The sequence below is a fragment of the Miniopterus natalensis genome, chromosome X (assembly GCF_054644295.1).
Source record: "Miniopterus natalensis isolate mMinNat1 chromosome X, mMinNat1.hap1, whole genome shotgun sequence".
In the NCBI taxonomy this organism is placed as follows: Eukaryota; Metazoa; Chordata; class Mammalia; order Chiroptera; family Miniopteridae; genus Miniopterus; species Miniopterus natalensis.
Window position 1 is genome coordinate 70,216,864 of NC_142103.1, and position 14,714 is coordinate 70,231,577.

At 34.9% G+C, this 14,714-nt stretch overlaps 1 protein-coding gene across 5 annotated transcripts in view; it reads right to left on the minus strand.

The window, feature by feature from the left end:
- Nucleotides 1–1,850: 1,850 nt before the first annotated feature.
- The window catches only part of NBDY (negative regulator of P-body association), a 54,616-nt gene continuing 41,752 nt past the window's right edge, over nucleotides 1,851–14,714 (minus strand). For 3 of the 5 annotated variants that reach the window (XM_087829444.1, XM_087829442.1, XM_087829443.1), the window contains 2 exons: nucleotides 3,739–3,868; nucleotides 1,851–2,680 (listed from right to left, as the gene is read on the minus strand). The gene's annotated coding sequence lies outside the window, so the exon portion shown is untranslated. Of the gene's footprint in view, nucleotides 2,681–3,738; nucleotides 8,188–14,714 lie in introns of all 5 variants that reach the window. The other 2 variants (XR_015716518.1, XR_015716517.1) reach the window with 2 other exon arrangements.

Genomic DNA, 14,714 nt, shown 5'->3' on the forward strand with positions numbered 1-14,714 from the left:
GAAGCCAGTGCTTTCCCCTAGTAGTTCTGCTCTTCCCCCAGGGTTTTGGCAGGCCCTGAGGTCCTGTTTTCCTGAGTCTTTCCCTCTGCTGGTACTAGAGGTAAAACTGAGAATGCAGTGGTGCTTGTGTTAAACAAAACACTTCCACAGCTGAAAGCTTTCCTGAAGGAAGGGTTTATATAGCCAAAATGCTAGCTAGAAAGGATCAGGTCCCAGTGCCTACAGGTTAAACCAGCACAAGCAGGGCTGGGTGAAAACAACAAACATGCCCTCTGTCCTGGAGTTGATGGGCACTTTGTTACAGTTTGTGGAATAGGTAAGTTGTTTTGAAAATATTTACATTGGGTATAGATAAAGAGAGTGGGAGAAAATGAAGCAGGGCTAGTTCTGGGACAGGTGCATAATCCTTAAGGAAAATGTTTTTGCTTAAGGATTGATGGTGGGCAAGAGTCCAGAAAGTTCATGTGTAAGCATAAAGCTGGGGTGCATGCTGGTTGGTGGTGCCTGACTATTCTCTTTAGATAATGGAGGGAATAGCCACCTGGAAATTAATTCAAACATTCAACATACATTCAGGAATGTAAGTAGCCTTTTGTTGGTTTTGCCCTGTAGTTTTTAAAAATTTTTCTTTCTTTTTTTTTTTAAGTCCTCACCTGAGGATATTTTTCCATTGATTTTTAGAGAGTGGAAGGGAGGGAGGAGGGGGTGAGAGAGAGAGAAACATCAATGTGAGAGAGACACATTGATTGGTTGCCTCCCAAGCACAAACCCTGACCCAAACAGGGCATTGAGCCTGCAACCAAGGCACGTACCCTTGACTGGGAATCAAACCCGAGACCCCTGGGTCCGTGGGCCGACACTCTAACCACTAAGCCAAACCAGCGAGGGGCAAATTTTATTTTTCAATTACAGTTTACATTCAATATTACTTTGTATTAGTTTCTGTTGTACAACATAATGATTAAACAGTCATATACTTTACAAAGTGTTCCTCCCAATATTTCTGGTACTACCTGGCACCATACATATTTATTACAATCTTATTGACTATATTCCCTATGCTGTATTCTACATCCCCATGACTATTTTGTAACTACCAATTTGTACTTAATCCCTTCACCTTTTTCACCCAGTCCCCCAACCTCCCCTTCTTGCCATGCCCTTTTGAACTGAGTACCCTCTCTTGTCTCTTCCTTCCACCCTCTGGCCTGCTGTAATTTAATTTAGGATATCTCAGAATTTTCTCCTTGTCACTTGGATGGTGGCCACCAGCACACTTTCACCACGGAATGTGAACTTTGGTGAAACTTGGGCCTCCAATGAGGGCAGGGATCACAAAACATCCTTGACAAAGGCAAAGCAGAATGGTATGTACCAGAGAATGGGTGCTTTTTAAGTAACAAGGTCCACACTTACAAAGGATATTTTAAAGGAGCACTTAAGTCCAAACTGTTAAAAAAAGAGAAAAAAAGAGCCCGGCCGGGCGTGGCTCAGCGGTTGAGCATCGACCTGGGATCCAGGCGATCGGGGTTCGATTCCCGGTCAGGGCACATGCCCGGGTTGCGGGCTTGATCAATGACTTTCTCATCATTGATGTTCCTGTCTCTCTTTCTCCCTCTCCTTTCCCCTCTCTGAAATCAATAAAGATATATTCTTTAAAAAAAGAAAGTATTTTCCCTAGAACTGATAGGGAGAGGTTGAGATTGTGAAAGAAGAGTTTGGTCGAATAAATTCATTCTTATTCTGACATTTCCTGGCTTTTTTTTTTTCTTTCCAATTCGGAGTCACTGAAACCTCCAATGTGGCCCCGGTGCTTGCCCCTGTTGAACAAACTCAAAGAGTCTGGACACTTTGCTAGAAATAAATAATACAATTTATTCAAGGGTATTAGGGTTTACAAACTAGAAACATTGCTAGGAAATAGCCAGAGTCTTCCAAAACAAAAGAAAAAGAAAAGCTAAGTGTCTTATAGTAAAAGGTACATTCTTGAGAAAAATCAGTCCTGCATTCTTAGCCTCTGGATTGGTCCAAGATGGTAATTCTCTAGATGACCAGTGATGTGGACACTGCATGTCATGTGGTCTGGATACATGAAAATTCTTTCCTTCATCCTTCAGGGGTTAAATCAGAGGGTTATCTGGAGGTTTGATGTATGTACCGGCATTGAGGCAGGACTGGAAAGTTCATAACTTTGTCTCAGTCTAGTTAAAACAAGAATAGAATAGTTTCCTCATACCTTAACCTACTTGATATTAGTAATTAGCAGCTTGACTATAGTGGCTCCATTTTATTTCTGCACTCCATTCCTAATTTTCCCCTTTTGATCAGGATTTTTCTTTCAGAAACCATCATAGATCAAACAAAACATTTTAAAGTCTCTCGATGCCAAGTTGACAATGCCTTTCTTGGGTCCATTATGTCCCATGTAGGGGAGATGTGGGCAAGAGACATGCTTACCATATATGAGTTTATATTCAGTTCAATATTTGTGCAATTTTTATGTTGAAGCCTTAGGATAGGTCCAATTAGAACATTATTATATATATTTTAAAACCAGTTTAAGTCTTGAAAATAGGACAGTTCAGTTAAACAGCCGTCTCATTTCAGGAGGTGATGATGCAGGTGGTTCCCAAATTTAGGCCTATGGTACAAGCAATCTGGTATTTACTAAGAGGCATCCCTATGGAAACAAAAAGATAAGCAAAGGTTACTTACTGATGCAGAGTATAATCCTAATGTCTCATTTCTGAAGACTGCCAGTTGAAAAGATTTCTAGAATGTCTGGGTTAAAGAATCTCTAGGTGGAGTAAAGGGAGGAAGTGATGATCTGATAGATTGCAAAATGAATGTCTCTGGTGATTTTTTTTTTGCAACTGGCATTGAGATTGTGCATGTATAAGGTGTTGTGATTGTTCTGAAGTTTATATTGCTGTCCCACTTTAACTTGCATGACTTTTGGAAAAGAGCAGTTTTAATTTTCAATGATTTCAAGTCAGAAGGCTGGGAGAAAAATTGGAAATGTTAGTTTGGAGAGTCAGCCAGATGTTGTAGGAAACAAGAACAATTCTGGTCCAGTCCAACATACAGGTAGGAAAATAAAAACTTCAAAATATAATGAATAGCACTGGAATTTAATATCCAAAATGGTGTATTACTCAAATATAATTTTTTCAGAATCACCTAATTTTTTAAAAAGATAGCCAAATTAAGACCAAGGTGTTTCCAAAATAGGTCTATTTAAAAAAGATCTTTTTCTGTTATTTACATAGAAGCAGCAAAATTGGGCTTTTAAAAATTGGCTTTGCTGGAATTTTTCATAAGGTATCTTCGGATTGAATTTTAAAAGGCCTTTTGAGGCCAGAAAAGTCAAGGCAAGGACTTGCCATTCAACTCTGCCTGCAATACCTATAGATTTGGTGAGTTCCTTTCCTCTCAAGGTTCCAAAATATCTTGAGTTTCCTGTGTCTGCCAGGAAGTGACCTTTCTTACTTACCTGGTAAGGCTGCTTGGGGCCCTGGAAGGAAGGTATCAGGCTGATATTTGCAAGGGTTTTACTGGCCTACATAAGTCAAACTTAGCTCCTTACAGCTGTTTGGTCATATCTGAGTCTATGCATGTCTCTTTCAAATATGACATTCCAGTTAAAGCCTTTATAATATAATCAGTTTCCAATTGTGTTCTGTTACAAAGAAAACAGATTCTTATTGAACTTATGCAATAACAAATAAGAATACTCACACAGAGTTTCTGAATTCTGGAGGAATCAAGTAGGGAGAAAAAGACAAATGTTTCAATTCTGCTCACGAAGGTATATTTTACCAAATTGCTCTAAGTCATAGGTAGCTTAAGAGAAAAAGTTTTCTTATATCTGCAAAACAAAAGATTAAAGAACCAGTAATATTTCAAACAGAAGTCACAGAAGTTATAATCATTCTTATCAGTTCATTCAGTCCCTTGTTATTAATTTTTGTTGCTCTTGATCTTTTTGTTAATAGCACTTTATGAATCCAGTTTTTCCATTAGTTTTCTTGACTATGCCTGATGATCGAGGGTGTTGGGGTTAGTGGTAGATAACTCCAAGTTGTTTGCAAGGTTTTCCATCAAGGTTTGTATGATTTACTTAGTAAAGTGTGTGCCTTAAACACTAGAGATTGTGGAAGGTATGCCCCAACTTGCAAACACATTTTCTAACCATTTCTTTGCCACTGAGAATGGCATTAGCCTTTTGGCAAGGAAAGGCTTCAACTCATCTGGAAAACACATACAAGAACATATCAAGAACCCATAATAAGTGGAAGTTGAATGGTCAGCTTAAATGCACTATGGAGAATGAAGGAATGCAAAAAAACAACAAAAGAGCTTTGGCGAGGCAGCGTTGAAGAACCAAGTGGTTGTCTTGGGTTTTCTATAGTCCTGTTTGTTTAAGTTTATAGCTATTCTTTACCCATCTTAGTTTCTCTGATTTAGGAGCAGATTGTTGCCATGTTACAAGGTTATCAAAGTCAGGCACCGAGGGGTCAGTTTTGCAGAAGCAGAATGGACTTCATCTGCTTGTGCCACAATCTTTATAGATTTTGTTGATGTTGCCTTTACATGAAAGTCAGCTAAGACATTTCCTTGATACTCAGGTTCAGTTCTTTTAGTATGAGCCTCAATTTTTAAGACAGATATCTTATTCACGAACATATCAGAATTCCAGGAATTTCCCACATTTTCTGGAACATTTATACACCTATACAGACACAACATGCAGAAGGCTTAATATTTGGACAGAGATTATTATGAAATAATACTTCATATATTGACCAAAGTAATAATAAAATATTTCAAAGACAAATATAGAAGGTTAGCTCTTACTATTGAGATGATTCAGTTTTATTAAGTAACCAAAGACCTGATTAAGATGACATAAAACACAGAATATTATTTAGATAGAACACAGAATCATTGCTTTCTTGGCAGAAAACTTTTCACAATATCTAATTAAGAGAAGTCCAAAAAAAGTTTGTTCTTCTAGGAGATGAAATGGTACTCACTTTACTTCTATTCAACTTATTAGAAGTCCTAGCCACAGCAATTAAGCAAATATATATTATCCAAATTGGGAAGAAATAAATAAAATTATCCCTGTTTGCTGATGACATGATCATATATGTAGAAATTCTTAAAAGGTCCCACCAAAGAAACTGTTAAACCTAATAAACAAATTCAGTAAAATTGCAGGATACAAAATCAACACACCAAAGTTGTACAAAATTCACATTTTTATACACTAACAATGAATTATCTGAAAAAGAAATTATGAAAACGCCACCTAGAGTAGCATAAAAAATAGAAATAAACTTAACCAAGGCAGTGAAAGATCTGTAAAGTAAAAACTAAAACAATGATGAAAGAAATTGATGAAGGCACAAATAAATTGAAAGTTATCCCATATTCTTGAATTGAAAAAATTAGTATTGTTAATATCTTCATACTACCCAAGCACAATCTATAGATTCAATGCAATCCTTATCAAAATTCCAATGGCATTTTTCACAGAAAGAATCCTAAAAGTCACATGAAAATGTAAAATACCCCCAAATAGCTCTAAAAAATTGTGAGAAAAAATAGCGAAGCTAGAGGCATCACACTTTCTGATTTTTATCTATATTACAAAGCTACAGTCAGCAAAAGAGTATATGGTGTTGGCATAAAAACAGGCACATAGACAGATGAAATTGAATAAAGCACAGAAATAAACCTATGCACATATGGTTAACTAATTTGCCAAAAATAGACAATGGGGAAAGAAGGTATTTTCAATAAATGTTGTTGGAAAAACTGGATATCCACATACAAAAGAATGAAATTTGACACTTTTCTTAAACTATACATAAAAATCAACTCAAAATTTATTAAAACTTAAACATAATATTGAAAATTACTAGAAAAAAACAGAGGGGCAAAGCTCTTTGACATCAGTCTTGGCAATGGGTTTTTGTGTTTTTTTTTAAATAAAATACCAAAAGCACAGGCAATAAAAAGCAAAAGCAAACAAGTGGAACTACATCAAACTAAAAAGTTTCCACGCAGCAAATGAAACAATCAACAAAATGAAAACACAACCCATGGAATGGGAGAAAATATATGAAAACCATATAAACAATAGGAATAATATTCAAAATATATAAGAAACACTTAAAACTCAATGTGATGATGATAATAATAATAATAATTCAATTTAAATATGGCCAAAAATTTGAATAGACATTTTTTCCAAAGTCATAATGACCAATGCATATGTGAAAAGATGTTCAACATCAATAATCATCAGGGAACTACAAATCAAAAGCACAATGCAATATCACCTCTCACTTGATAGAATGGCTATTAACAAGATGACAAAATTTAATAAGTGATGAGATTGTGGAGAAGAGGGAACCTATATACTGCTGATGGAAATGTATACTGATACAGCCATTTTGGAAAATGGTATGCTTATTCCTTAAAACTTAAAAAAAGAACCTCCTTTGATCCAGAAACCCCCCTTCTGGGCATATATCCAAAAGAAATAAATTCACTATTGTGAAGTAATATCTGCACTCCCATTGTCACTGTAGCATTATTCACATTATTAAATATGGAATATTTATTAATATTTCCATAAATAAATATGGAAACAACCTAAATGTCCACTGATGAATAAATGTATAAATAACATGTGATCATATATGTATAACATTAATCCATGAGAAAGAACAAAATCCTGCCATTTGCAACAAGACAAAAGAACCTGGAGGACATTATGCCAAATGAAAGAAGCCAGACTCAGAAAGACAAATATTACATAATCTCTCTTATATGTGGAGAGGATGATATATATATCTCCAAACTTATAATAACAGAGAGTAGAATATTGCTCATCAGCTGACTTGTGGGGGACAGGGAAGATTTAAAAAAAATTAGAGTGTTAGTTGCCAGAGTCTAAGGTAGATGGAGTCAGGAGCAGTTATTATTGAATGAGTACAGAGTTTTGCAAGATGAAAGTATTCTTTAGATGTATGGTGGTGATGGTTGCACAACCATATGAAATTTATTATCATTTAATTGTACATTTAAAGATGGTTAAGATAGTAAGTTCTATGTTATGAGTATTTTACCACAATAACAAAAATGTAATTATGTAAAGTGTGGATGTTAATTAATTTGATTGTCATAATCCTATAACAATGTATACATATATAAAATCATCACCATAAATATACATTTTTGTTAGTCTATCTCAATAAAGCTGGAAAAACTAAAAAATACATTTTTTAAAAAAAGCTGTTTCTTTGAAGACATCAATAAAATTGATAAGCCTTTAGCCAAGCTAATTAAGAAAAAAACACAAACAGGACACAAATAACTAATATCAGAAATAAAAGAGGGGAAATCACTACAGGTACTATAGATATTAAAGGGATAATAAAAGAATACATGAACAACTCTAAGGACACAACTTAGATAAATGAAATGGACCAACTGCTTGAAAGATACTATTTGCCAAAACTCATACAAAAATAGACAATCTTAATTGGCCTATATCCATTAAAGAAATTAAAATAGTAATTAATAATCTTCCAAAAGAGAAAGTACCATGCCCAGATAGGTTCACTGGTGAAGTCTACTAAATTTTAAGAAAGAAATTATATAATTTTTCTAAAAGCAGTATACTTCCCAGCTCATTCTACAAGGCCAACGTTACCCTAATACATAAAGCAGACAATGATATTATCAGAAAAGAAAACCTCAAACCAATATCTCTTGTAAATATAGATGCAACAATTTTCAACAAAATATAAGCAAATTGAATCCAACAATGTATGAAAAAATTTTATATCAATATCAAGTGGGATTTATCCTAGATATGCAAGTTGATTGAACATTCAAAAATCAGTTAATGTAACCCTTACATCAGTAGGCTAAAGAAGAAAATATACATGTTCAGAGATAAAGCACTTGACAAATTCCAGCACCCATTAAGAATGCTAAACCTTCTCAATAAACTAGGAATAAAGGGGAATTTCCTCAATTTGATAATGAATATCTACAAAAAACAGACAGCTAACATCATGCTTAATGGTGAAAAATTCAAAGCTTACCCACTAGTATCAGGAGGTCCCCTATCACCACTCCTTGTCAATACTGTACTGGAAGTACTAGCTAATGCAGTAAGACAAGAAAATAAAATTATATATATATATTTCAAAAAAATACATAAAACTGTCTTTGTTTGCAGATGACATAATAATCTATGCAGAAAATCTGAGAGAACTGACAAAAAAAAGAAACTCCACATTGAACTAAAAAGTGATTATAGCAAGGTTGCAGGGTACAAGGTTAATATACAAAAGTCAATTGTTTTCCTATATACCAGCCATGAACATGTGGAATTTTAAATTGAAAACACAATACTATTTACATTGCAGCAAAATAAATAAAATATTTAGGCATGAATCTAACAAAATATGTACAAAATCTATATGAGATAAACTACAAAACTCTAATAAAATCCAAGCACTAAATAAATGAAGAGATATTCCATGCTTGTGGACAAGACGACTCAGTGTTATTAAGATGTCAGTTTTTCCTAACTTGATTTATAGATTCAATGCAATCCCAATCAAAATCCCAGGAAGTTATATTATGAATATCAACAAATTGATTCTCAAGTATATAAGGAGAAGCACAATATCCACTATAGCCAACACAATTCTGAAGAAAAACAAAGTTGAAAGACTGATGCTACCTAACTTCAAAACTTATTATAAAGCTACAATAATAGAGGCAGTATGATATTAGCAAAAGAATGGGCAAATAAATCAATGAAAAAGAATAGAGAGCCAAAAAATAGACCCACAGAAATATAGGCAAGTGATCTTTGACAAAGGAGCAAATACAATACAATGAAATAAGAAAGCTTCTTCAACAAATGGTGCCAGGAAAACTGGACATCTACACACACACACACACACACACACACACACACACACACACACACACACACACACAATGATTCTAGACACAGTACTTACACTCTTTAGAAAAATTAAGTCAGAAAAGATCACAGACCTAAATGTAAAACACAAAACTAAAATTCCTAGGAGATCATATAGGAAAAACCCTAGATGACCTTGGGTTTGACAATGACTTTAGATACAACACCAAAAGCATGATTCATAGAAGAACTCATTGATAAGCTGGACTTCATTAACATTTAAAATAACTGCTCTGCAAAAGACAACTTCAAGAGACTGAAAAGACAAGCAACAGACTGAGAAGAAAATATCTGTAAGGGGACTGTTATTCAAAAATATACAAAGGAAACTTAAAACTCAACAATAAGAAACAACCAACCTGATTAAAAAATGAGCCCAAAACCTTAACTGCCGAAGATGATATACATGGCAAAGAAACATAAACATCAGGGATATACAAATCCAAGCAACAATGAGATACCACTGTACACCTATTAGAATGACCAAAAATCCAGAACACTGAAAATGGCTAATGCTGGCTAGAATATGGAGCAAAAAGAACTCCCATTCATTGCCGCTTAAAATGCAAAATGGGCCCTGGCTAGGTGGCTCCACTGGTTGGAGTGTTGTCCTGTGCATTGAAAGGTTGCAGGTTTGATCCCTGGTCAGGGCACATACAAGAATCAACCAATGAATGCATAAATAAGTGGAACAACAAATTGATGTTTCTCTCTCTCAAATCAATTTAAGAAAAGAAAAGAAAAGGGGGGATGGGGGATATCTGTAATAGTGTCAATAAATAAAATAAAATGCAAAATGGTTCAACCACTTTGAGAGACAGTTGGTTGATTTCTTACAAAGCTAAACCAACTCTTACCCTACAGTCCAGCAACTGTGCTCCTTGGTATTTTACCAAAAAATCTGAAAATATGTCCACACAAAAATCTGCACATAGGTGTTTATAGCAGCTTTATTCATAATTGCCAAAACTTGGAAGCAAGCAAGTTGTCTTTCAGTAGGTGAATGGATTTGTATAATATGGTACATCCATACAATGGAATATTATTCTGCTCTAAAAATAAACAATTAAACCTTGGAAAGACATCGAGGAAGCTTAAATGCATATTACTAAGTGAAAGAAGCCAATCTGAATAGATTACATACTGTATGATTCCAACTACATGGTATTCAGGAAAAGGCAAAACAAGGGAGACAGTAAAAAGATCAGTGGTTTGGTGGCCAGGAGTTGGGGGTGGGGAGGGGAGGAATGAATAGGTGAAGCAGATGATTTCTAGTGCATATGTTCATATATCATTATACATTTGTCCAAACCCCTGGAATGTAAAACACCAACAGTTAATCTTAACGTAAACTGTGTAATTTGGGTGATTACAATTAACTAATGTAGGTTTATCAATTGTAACAAATGTACCACTCTGGTGGGTGATGTTGATAATGAGGGAGTTTATGCATATGTATGGGCACTCTGTACTTTACACTCAATGTTTTGTGAATCTAAAATGGCTCTAAAAAAATCTTTAAAAAAATTCAAAGAGGAAGGAAATCTTATCACATGCTACCTTAAGAACATTATGCTAAGTGAAATAGGACAATTACAAAAAGACAAATACCATATGATTCTACTTATATGAGGTATCTAGAATAGTCAAACTCAGAAGCAGAAAGTAGAATGCTGTCTGCCAGTGGATAGGTGGAGGGGGAAATGAGTAGTTTACTGTGTATAGAATTTTAGTTTTGCTAGATGAAAAGATTGGTTACACAATATGAATATACTTAACACTACTGAACTGTATAGTTAGAAATGGTTAATAAAGTAAATTTTATGTTGTGCATTTCAGCACAATTTAAAAAGGGCATTCTAATACACTGTTATAACATGAACAAACCTTGAAGAGGCTATGTTAAGTGAAATAACCTATATACACACACAAAACAAATATTGTGTAATTCCACTGATACAGGGTAGTCAGAGAAGTTCAATTCATATAAAGTGCCTTGGTCAGGTGGGTCACTTGGTTGGAGCGTCATCCCGTACACCAAAAAGGTTGTGGGTTCAATTCCCAGTCAGGGCACATATCTAGGTTGTAGGTTTGATCCCCGGTTGGGTCATATGTGGAAGATAACTGATCAATGTTTCTCTCTCACATCGATATTTATCTCTTTCCTTTCCTCTCTCTCTTATAAAATCAATAAAATCATATCCTCAGGTGAGGATTAAAAAAATATATATCAAAGAGAAAGTAGATAGGTAGTGTTCAGGGGATGGGGGAGGAAGAAACAAGGAGTTGTTGCTTAATGGGTAGAGTTTCAGTTTGGGAAGATGAAAAAGTTCTGGAGATGGATGATGGTAATAGTTGTACATTAAACATATGTGAATGTACACTTAAAATGGTTGAAATGGTAAATTTTACATTATGTATAGTTTACTGCAATAAAAAATCTTTGGTATATTCACCCACTAGCAGCCAAGATATTCAGGCAGCCACCAGAAGCTGGAAGAGGCAAGAAATGGATTTTCTGTTAGAGCCTCTACATGGAGCCCAGCCCTGCTGAAAGCCTAATTTTGGCCCATTGATGTTAATTTCAGAAATTTGGCCTCCAGCACTATGAGATAATACACTTCTGTTGTTTCAAGCCATCAGGTCAGTGGAAATTTTTTATAGCAGCCCCATGAAAATAATGCAGCTCCTCACATACATCTAGGTGACTTGTGATCTGGAGAAAAAAAGGTATTCTGTATGACCTAAGACATGTTCCGGGGAAGTTAAGCCTGGAACTCTGTATTTACTTGCCTGTGCTTTCTTTCTATTCTGCACCATATGGTACATTCATGAGCACGATCTGTAGAGGTTTGTGAGTCCTGTCAATTATCCGGCCTGTGTAATCTCTGCAGTCCACATTATGAAAAAGATTTTTGTAACAACTCCTGACTCAATAATTTAAGTAATGGCTAAGGCTTTTATGGGGAGGAAGAAAGATGAGGGAAGTGGGTTTGAGAAACTGTTGTTGCCAGGATGGTTCCTGGCCATCACTGGGGTGAGGTCACCCAAACACGGCAAGCATGGATGACAGGAAAAACATATTGATGTCCCAGGTCTGGGGACATTGCAAAAAACAAAACAAAAACAAAAACCCTTTGGTATAAAATCTAAAATCTATGGTACAATTTGCGTATCTCCTTATGATCTCCACTACCTATTTCTCCTGCCTGATCTCTCACCACTCCATCTACTTTCTTTTAATTAGTCAAATATGCAATATTTTCTCATCTTTGGGTTTTCATATGGTTGCTCTGATTGACCTCTTTCCCCTTCTGTTTGCCTAGTTACTATTCATTATTCTTCAGCTTTATACTGAATATGTTACTTTGTGAACTGTACCATTTCCCTTCTTTTCAGGAATTGTCCCTCCCTGATTCCTTATGACTGTTGAGACTGTCAATCAAGGAGCCTCATCTTTCTCTCCTTAGTGGTGAGCATATAGTCTTAGACTCTCCAATCGGAGCACCTACTCTGGAGGATAGTGATTCATCCATAAATTGACATGTGATCCAAAAAGTCAAATTAAGTACTTTTTGAGCTACTTATATGTGGAGTTGGAAAAGAGACCACCTTTCCTTCTGAATGCGTGAGCTTGATGTAATGTAATTCGGAGTGCCATCTTTCTCATATGAAAAGATGGCCTGGCTAAAAATAAAGAAAGCTGACCTGAGGGATGAGAGATGTCTGAGGACAACTTGAGCACATGGACCTAGACATGCCTTATAACTTGTTTAATGGTCTGCCCTTCCTGTTAGACTAAGCTACACTGACTGCTCTCTTACTCACCATGATATGCCCAGTACTTGGTATAGCATTAGTCACATTATAAGTATTTAATCAATAAGTTTTGAAAGACTGAGTCATTATTATCTATGGGTTTATGCCCATTTTACAATAATATAAATATTTATCAAAGCTTCCTTCTAATATTTTTGTGATTTGATATCTCATTTAAACTTATGGTACAAGGAGGGAGATCTAATTTTTCCCCATATGATCAGCCAGACATACTTAACACAATTTAATGAATGATTCAGCCCTTCCCCACTAATTCAAAATGCCACCTTTAGATTCTTAGATAAGCTTATGTCCGTTTCTGGGTTATATATCCTGTTACGTTGATTTGTGTACATTATTTCTATGATAGTAATAAACAGTTTTATTTATTGTAGCTCTACTATATTATTTAATGTACATAAAGATATCCCCAAAATTAATTTTAATTTTTTCATCAAATTTCTGAACAATTTTGAACTATGTGAAACACTGAAAGTTGCTGACTGAGGTTTTCTCATTCTTGTATTTTTCACAATAATTTTTATTAATGCTTTTAATTAAGATACCCTATTTATTTAATGAGTATTTTAGAAATGAAGTGGAATATTACAAATAATAAGCACATCAACCATCCTGACCAGGAAAACAGTTAAGATGTAGAATAAGGGATATCATAGAACATATAGATAAATACCATCGAAAAACTGATAATAAAATGAAAAGAATGTTCTAGAAACTTAATTTTTTTCAAATTTTACCCCTTCTCCCCCACATACACTTTTCTGATATTTTCATACTATCAAGTATGAGGAATGGCCATTTGTAGGAAGAAGATCATATTCTGACACTAATTTTAGTAATATTTTATATTTGGAGTTATTATGAAATTTTTACTGAAAATTCACATTTTCCTAGATAGTAATCAGACAGAACTAACACAGCAATGAGAGACAAAATTTAATGTGACCTTAATGGATTTATAAGAATTCAAAGTTATATAGTAAGGACTGGGTGTCACCAAAAGAGAACACTGATGGCATTATTTGCTTTGGTGAGTTCACCATGATCCAGGACATGGCCTTCAATCTTAGAGGTTAAACCTGATCTTGGTCATGTCCCAGAATTAATCCAAATCAGGAGATGGAACTATGCTGATTATATCATAATACTGAAAGATATAAAATGAAAACAGTTTATTAATTTATATTGAGAAATGCAATTAACACACACATCAGGTACATCTGTTAAGAGGATAACACCCCACTTTCTCTTCTAGGTAGATTACAATGGAAGCAAAATTATTAGAGTGTTTCTTCTTAAACATTAAATCAAAGTCATAGAATGCTGATAACTGGCTTTGTGATTTATACCTGATATATCTGCCTACACAATGAAGATTTATCTGTCACATACACCAGAAATTTACATCACCCTAGGCATTTTTCCCTGAGAATAGTGCTGGGATGTCTACCTCTGTGTGTCTTGTTTTTCTAGGCTTCCACAATTGGTTACGGGTCCCATTCTGTCCCCATTACCCATAAACACATTCTTATATTACTTAGAAAATCTATATTTATTGATTTACACAAATACATAAATATAATTTAATTGCATATAATCCAAACAACATAGGCAAAATTACTCTTGCCACCAAACCTGTCTTTCTTTAGTCATCTTATCTCTAGAAGAAAACACGAGTATCAGTTCTTTCTAGACCTTTTTCTTTCTCTTCTTTTTTTTCTTTAATCCTCATTCGAGGATATTTTTTCCATTGATTTTCAGAGAGAGTGGAAGGAAGGAAGGCAAGAGGGTAGAGAGAGAAGCATTGATGTGAGAGAGACACACTGATTGGTTGCCTTCTTCATGCATCCCA